This window comes from Triplophysa rosa, linkage group LG21, assembly GCF_024868665.1.
Source record: "Triplophysa rosa linkage group LG21, Trosa_1v2, whole genome shotgun sequence".
In the NCBI taxonomy this organism is placed as follows: domain Eukaryota; kingdom Metazoa; phylum Chordata; class Actinopteri; order Cypriniformes; family Nemacheilidae; genus Triplophysa; species Triplophysa rosa.
This window is the reverse complement of record NC_079910.1, coordinates 13812123-13819611: the sequence shown is the minus strand read 5'-3', so window position 1 is coordinate 13819611 and position 7489 is coordinate 13812123.

Here is a 7489-nt window from a genome sequence, read left to right as displayed (position 1 = left end):
GGTCCCCATGGGCAAAAAAGCTTATAAATTGTACAGAACAATATTTTTTTTAAATCTAAAAATGCAAAAAGTTGCTATGATCTTTAGGTTTAGGGGTAGGGGACAAAATATACAGTTTGTACAGTATACAACTCATTACGCCTATGGACTGTCCCCACGGAGATAATAAAACATACGTGTGTGTGTGTGTGTGTGTGTGCGCGCGCGTGCGCGTGCGCGTGTGCGTGTGCGTGTGTGTGTGAGAGAGAGAGAGAGAGAGAGAGAGAGAGAGAGAGAGCCTGTGTGCGTGCGTGTGTGTGTGCGTTTGGGTGTGACAAAGGGAGATAACTGTAAGAAAAGGTCACTAATTTATTTGGCTATTTTTGTTTGTTTACCCAATGCAAATTTCCTGATTTTACCTCTGAGACCATCATATTCCAAGTTTTCTCCATGTATTTCTTTATTGGTAAAAAAAAAAAACATTGTTCAATTTTGACTCTGTATAATCATTTAATTTTTTCTGGTTAAATCAGTCCGAATACAAGAAAAAGCAATAATTATTTTGGTTTAAATTGCTATTTTTAAAACTGTAAAACTGTAACTAGTATTTTTGTATGTATTTTCAGGAAATATCAAAACTGTATACCGCAGCAGCTTCCATTGAGAATGAATTAATTTTAAATGTTTATAACATAATACAACAATTCTTTCTTTCTGATTCTCGAATCTGATTGGCTGAGAGCCATGCGATATTCCACCAGTATCATCACGGAAACCACTTTAACGTTTGTATCACTCCGCTACTTAGCTAAGTTAGACTGATTAAACACTCCTACTTGAGCGATATTGCAATAATAAAACTGAATATAATAAGTTAAATGTAATAACTATCTGTACTTTCTGAGGTTAAAAATATAATCATTTTTTAAGCATGGTTTTTCACTGAAGTCACACATTAACCCATCACAACAGTTTCTACAGTCTGAAGCCATGGATACTGTACATGTAAATTACAGAAAAATATGCAAATAACCAACCAAATGTAGTATACGGATAAAGTGCAGTCCAAACATATGGGAGTTTATCAAAATCTAATTTTAACATGAAACTAAACAGAAAATGTTAGCATTATAAAATCTTATGAAATCTACATGAAAGCTAAATAATTAAAATGTTGCCAGTAAGCCAATAAGCATATTACATTGACCATGTTATTGCCTTTGTATTAAAGCTCAGGTTTCCTTGTTTCCAGTGAAGCGCACAAGACCCAACAAGGAACAACATGAATCATCTGGTTTCTTTCTATGAAAAATATCACACTTTGTTAAGATATTTTATATGTTTTAAGCATTTCAATGGCATTCTGTGAAGTGATGTAAGGGATCAGTCTGTCTCAAGATAAACAGTGTTCTATATTGGTTTTAGATTAATAATCCAGATACAGCAATTCTCCAGAGCCAGTTTTCACTTAATTTTTCACATCTCAGTCCCAAGAGTCCAAGAGTTACTGAGAGTTCAATTCATTCGTCTTCTCTCAAATAAAGAGAGACTCCTTACAAACAAGTCTAATCTGCTCTTCTCATAACTATCACTTTTCCCTCACTGCTTGCGACGTGATTCAGTCTCTCTGTCAGCTCGCGTCTTATCGCTGTATATAAAGGCTAGGAAAACACTGTGATGTTTGGTTTCTAATAGGTCTGTGCGGTGTAATTGGCTAATTGCTTTATTTTTCTCTCAAGGGTTCTGTGTTTTGTCATACAGGCAGTAGACCATAAACACACATGAGCATCTTTCTCACTGTCAAGGCATCCTGGGCTGTGATTGGTTGAGGGCTGTACTGGCACCCCAGTCTATTGGCTGGGCTGAGGATGAATGGCTGTGCTGACAGCCAATGGGGCCAAACGAGGGTGAGCTGAGTGAGATATGGACGTCCACATTCTTGAGCACTAATCAAATCTTATGAGCTTTCACTGATGCTTGTGTGTTATGTTTGTTGATTTCCCATCATTAGTCTCACGATGTGCTACGGATCACGCGCGTGCGTGCATGCGTGTGCGTGCGTGTGTGTGGGAAGGGTAAACCCTACAGTATGGGGACAAAATGTCCCCACATAGATGGCAATATCCAAAATCCTTGTCCTTGTGGGGACATTTTTTTGTCCCCATGAGGAAACAAGCTTATAAATCATACAGTAATATTTTTTTTGAAAATCTAAAAGAGCAGACAGTTGTGTGTGATTGTTAGGTTTAGGGGGTGGGTTAGGGGTAGGGATAAAAACCATTGCGTCTATGGAATGTCCCCATAAAACATGTAAACCCAACGCGTGTGTGTGTGTGTGTGTGTGTGTGTGCGTGCGTGTGTGCGTGCGTGCGTGTGCGTGTGTGTGTGTGCGTGTGTGTGACTGACTGACTGAGAGGGAGAGATGAATCATATTCATAGACATCTGTATAAATCCTCATTGTGTAAGTACAGAGGGGGGGATTTTAGCCTGAGAGTAAATCACCCTGTTTCTGGAGTTCAAATGCAGGAGGAACCCAGACATGCCTCAGCGAAACGCTTCAAACACACACATTGTTGAAAATGTGCTCCTCACAAGTCAGGCTAAACCTGCATGTATACACGCACACACATTTTGTTGCAAGCTAATAAAGTTGATATTGAAGAGGTTCCGGGGTCAAAGGTCACACACTGCCCTCTGCTCAGCCTCCCCTAACCACTCCATCTACTGCTCCAACAGGACTGCCGAAAAATCCTGTGATGGACGCAGATCTGAGCCTTACCCTCATTGCCTCCCCCTCCCTCTCTCTCTCTCTCTCTCTCTGTCTCTCTCCATCTCGCTTTCTCTGCTCTTCAGACCGTCTCTCGTCATCCCTATTAGTCCAGATGAAGATAGATATGAGCAGTCAGTTATTTATGGATGAGGGCGGAGCTCTGGACCTCTCTTACAATTCTTTAATGTCCTAACTGAGACCTGAGCATGTTTCACATTACCTGTTGAAGTATTATTCATGTCCACAATGGAAATTGTTATTTTTCTACAGCTCTTTTATCTTTGTCTTTTTTATTAAGGTTTAAGATTTACAGTGAAATATACATTTCGTTACTCATTCAAATGGCAATATGTTTCAGTAAAAACAGATTGTGTAAAATGCAAAGCCCTTTTTCCACAATAATGTCTAATGTTCACTCAAAGCTACGTAGAACAAGTAGAATATATTTCAAAAGCTACATGAACCACTTTTATGTCGTTTTTGTTTTGTTGTCTAATGGATCATGTTTATTATGTTTTTTTTATGAAAAAGCAGCATTTAGCAAATAGACCTTTAGCAAAATTTAGAGCAAAAAGCTGTGGAAAATGTTTTCGCTCAAATGTTGCGTCTTCATAGCTCAGGTTGTGTTTCATTCAAGTGTCAAATTATTTAGAGGTTTCTCCTAAAATTGCTGAAAAAAAACAGAAACAAAAATTGTTCAAATTCATGAAGAGTATAGACGTGTTTAATTGATTATACAGATAAAAAGATCTGGCTTTTGGTAAATTGAACGAGAATTATTTGAGTTGGTATTGAGATCTTCAATATTATTAACTTTCTGAAACGTTTCCCTACACTTTCCGTTTAATCTTATTGACGTCTGGGAAATAATTGAGATAGTAAAGAGATCTTTTTGATGTCTGATTTCTCTTTCGTCTGGAAGACTCTGCACTTTTTATAATGTCATTTCTACATCTAAACACATTAAAAGAATCAAAACATGGCCGTAATCTAGCTCACTCAAAAATGTCCTTATTTACTTCACGTCGTCATCATTTCCTTCTTTTGTAAAACATAAAATTTGCCCTAAGAGAAGTCGAAAAAATACTTTGGAGTGTAGTATTTCTTCATTCAACATTTGAATGCCTTCACGTTCTGTAAAATACTCTTTCAGACACACGTGCTTACAGAAAGACGACGTGTCTGGAGGTCTGTTGGGCGGAGGTGGACAGATATGTCTGTCGTGTGTAAGGCAGACACACAGCGTGGGACACAGGAATCAAGAGGGGGGTTTGTGTGCTCTGTTTGAGTCAACTTCCTCTCTGTGCCACAGAACTTCCTGTTCTGTTAAATACAGACCCGCCAGCTTCCCACCACTGCCCCTGAGCCGGAACAAATGTGTATGTGTGCACGTGCGCACAGGTGCCCATCTAACATGTCTTATGGCCTCCATACTGTTTCTTTACACCTTGCACCATGTCAGTGTTTGTCTAGGGGGTGTAACTCTTATTAATGTGTCCACTTGAACGTGTTAGACTCTGAAACTAGAGACAGAGGTTAGGGTACCAATACATTGCAAGCTGGGTAAACATTTATCACACATACATGCATTCATACAGCCACCCACGCTTAACACTTAAGAAAAGCTTTTGCCACTTAGACTGAAGGGCAAACAGAGACTGTCTGGAACAGTGAGGTCACCTGACCTGACTTGAGCCAAAGCTTGTGACAGATTAAAAGATTTTAAATCTATTGCATGACCAAACAAACTCTCATATGATTTAGAATATGGGCTTACATTTGAAATACACACATAATGAAATATGTCTATTTATGCTGTGGCCATTTTCCATCATTAGACTTGAATCTCGATTCAAGATTACAATATTCTTTGGGGAATGGAAACCAAAGCTGTTTCCAGACCCTGGTTCTGTATCTCTCTCTCTCTCTCTCTCTCTCTCTCTCTCTCTCTCTCTCTCTCTCTCTCTCTCATTTGATGTCGCTGTAACTGGAATCTTTGGGTGGGCTTGGACAGTATCAGGTCCTCCACTGACCAACTGCTCCATCATGTTTTCTGGCAGCACTACAGACGAACGATGATCATTCTTTTGCTCCATAGTGGAACACAGAGCGATCTGGCGATCCTGTTCAACAGAAAGGACCCTGGTTTCCATCCCAGCAGCATCAGGGTTGAGGACACATGTTGAGCTCATCAAAAGTAGTTTTATGTGAAATAATTTATGGCTGCCTATGATGAATACATGTGTGTGGGCCTGGTAAACTAAACACAAGGAAGATTTGACCGGAATGTGAGGAAGGAAGCCTGACTCCGGACAGGTGAACTACTATGGAGTTAAAATCTATAGTGCCCTCTATTGACTGACTTTAAAACTGCAGAGCACCTTACCTACTATAAAGTGAGCTTTTGGCTGTTTTGTGCATGTGTGTTTTGCTTTTTAATATTCTTAGATCAGATGGCAAGAAAACAACATTTTAAGTATCAAAGCCCTCCATGCTCCACAAGTCCTGCAGTGAATAAACTACACATTTTGAATCCATTTTATAACCAAAATAACATGCTATTTTCGAGAAAAGCACAGGTGACCCCATTGTCCTTCATGTGAGTTACAGTTTTATGGGGCCAGGCTTGTTACTACAGTGTTAGACATCTTTCAAATTATATCAACATTTATGCAGCAGTATTTTGTAAAGGGGGGTTCTCTGTGACTTGTAAATCTGTCTTATACTTTGAAGTCTTATCTCTTTCCTGACATTGATCCTGATGCTTAAGTTATCCAATGGAATCCCAGTCCTCTAAAAGGGTGCGTGCGTGCCTGTGTTCCCACAGAATTAATTTGCACCACAAAACTCTTATTATTAATAATAACCTGTCTAGTCATGCAACATTTTTCGACTGTAAATTAATGTATATAAATTAATAATTTGACCTTGACTCTCTACATTTTTTTAATTAATAGAATATGTACAGAACTTGTTCAAACAACAAAAAACAAAAAAAAGAAAGTTTCAGCGGCAACAAGATGACAAACAAACATTATGTGGCCCAAACTTAACATCCGGCAGACCTCTGCGAAGAATCTGTAACTGTTAAGTAGTTTTAATTTAATTGTATATACAAAAAAATGTACAAATTAATTTTAACATAGATGAAATATAAAATAAATTGTTATATTATAACCAAACACAGACCGGAAAGTAACTTCGCGCCTGCATGCGTCAGAAGAAACTGTCTATACAGGCCTATGAGAGACAAAACAATTTATGCCAGGGGTAAAATATTTATGTAAACAAATGAAAGTAACATAACTCTTTTCCCCTTTTGTTTGTGCTATTTACACAAGCCACATTTTACAAGAAATGTTTTTTTGTTTTTTTTACAAGCCTGTGAATTTGATGAGATTATAAGAGATGTAGGCTACTGGAAGATGAATTACTTTTTACATGTTTGCAACTTCCATTTTTCCAACTGCTACTATATCAACCCGTTTATGTTTAAAAGATGTTAGTTAATAAAAGAAAATGTGCAACACACTCTACCGCTACAGAAACAACCTTTCTAAGTTAAACTTTGATTCCATTAATGCAGGTAAACAGCTGGACTGGATTGGGCAATCTCTTATGAATGAAAGATAATTGCACATACATTCCTACTTGTGATGTATGCTACAACTGCTATAGGGTATATAGTAGACCGCTTAAATTATTAAATAAATAATTAAGTATATTTTTTATTATTTTATAAAATAAATTACTTAAGTCTGTTAATAATTGTAGCTCATTTTTTCATAATTCGTCGTCGTTTTCTGGTTCCCTCTAGTGGCATTATTTGTTTTATTGCATAAGTACGGTACATAATTCACAGTCATGCAACATTAAAGCATGCGATTACTGCCCCCAGTGGAGCAGAAGTGAACCACATCACTAAACTTTCAAATTAGATACATGATTTTGTGCTTAGCTTCATGAACCCAGAGAAACCAGTTTTCACAGATCTGTCATCATTTATGCTCTAACAGTGTTGTATACTCTTTTTGGCCATCAGGCCCATATATGGTCCATTAGGCTTTTATCTATTACATAAAGACACGTTTTGAGTTTCTATTATTATTATCATTAGTTTACTATCATCTTCAAAATGATATGTGTTTTTTTACCAATTCGATTCCATTTTATTTATATAGTGCTTTTTACTATTTTAATTGTTGCAGTGCAGCTTTACATGCATTGAAAGACCTAGTTTATATTCAATAGTCAGTAAGTGATGAATACTGTAAAATGCAGAGCAGTCTGAACATCTTCTGTCTGTCCGCAGTGGGGTGTGGAGAAAAAGCTGTTTAACCTGGTCTGTCTAGTTCTGCAGAATCAGGAACCTAATCGACTGACAGATATAATCGTAATCTGCTCTGCACATTCCTGGTGTCTAAGATCTATTACATGTTTTTGTATGGCTCTGACAAAAGTTTTGCCAGAGCTCTGCCCTGTCTGATCATACATAGGCCTTCCTATCATATACTGTATGTGTCATAGTGGATACATGATGATGAGGTTTTTGCAACCTGTTACTTGATGGCAGGTGGAATTACAGGGAGGGGCTTTCTTATTCTATAGTGAGAATCTGATTGGTCGAAAACAACAAAAAGTCATCACTATTTTAGGTCCAGAAAATAAAATCTTAAATGCATATATAAGGCTATATATGCCAAAGGTTTGTTTTATTATAATAAAAAGATGGTTTCAAA